Source organism: Nicotiana attenuata, unplaced genomic scaffold (genome assembly GCF_001879085.1).
Source record: "Nicotiana attenuata strain UT unplaced genomic scaffold, NIATTr2, whole genome shotgun sequence".
NCBI classification, from domain to species: Eukaryota; Viridiplantae; Streptophyta; class Magnoliopsida; order Solanales; family Solanaceae; genus Nicotiana; species Nicotiana attenuata.
Window position 1 is genome coordinate 4,901 of NW_017675729.1, and position 709 is coordinate 5,609.

A 709-nucleotide genomic window follows, 5' to 3' on the forward strand; every position below is an offset into this window, starting at 1 on the left:
TCCTGTATTGATCTTCTTTCTTTTGTTTTGCCAGTCTCTGAGGGAAAGGTGCAGGCATCACTCTTTGTCCATTGCTTGCTGGCTGTTCTTTGTTGGAATTTTGTGGCACAAGAGGTACCACCTGTTCTGCAACTTGTTCACTTTCTTTATCCTTACCCTTATCGACCTGAGCCTGTTCAACCACCACTTCAGTGAGTTCTGCTGATTCATCTGTCTCTAATGGAACTGGAGTTGCTGGTGTAGTATCTCTTCTGGATTGAGCAACTTCTTTCTCCCTGTCTAAATCTCTCCCATTCCGAAGACTTACTGCCATTAGCTGATTCGGATTTTGCTCCTTTGGGTTAATGTTCGTGTCGGCTGGCAATGTTCCCTGGGGGCGGTTATTTAAGGCCATGGACAGCTGCCCCAGTTGAGTTTCAATACCCTTAATTGCTAAGTCATGCACTGCCAACTTTTCCTGCATCTTACCATTTGTTCCAATGAGTTGTTGCAACATACCCCTGATTTTTACCATGTTGTTGTCCTGTTGCTGATGAGGTGGCTGATATGTCAACTTTTGCTAGTGTTGCTGTTGATAGCCCTATTGTCTCTGATATGGCACCATTTGGCCTTGGGGTCGCATACCTCAAGGTTGTGGCATGTTCGGTTTGTACTGCTGGTTGGGTGCTGGTCCCCATTGTTGTCCTCCTTGCCTCTGACCCCAAAATTA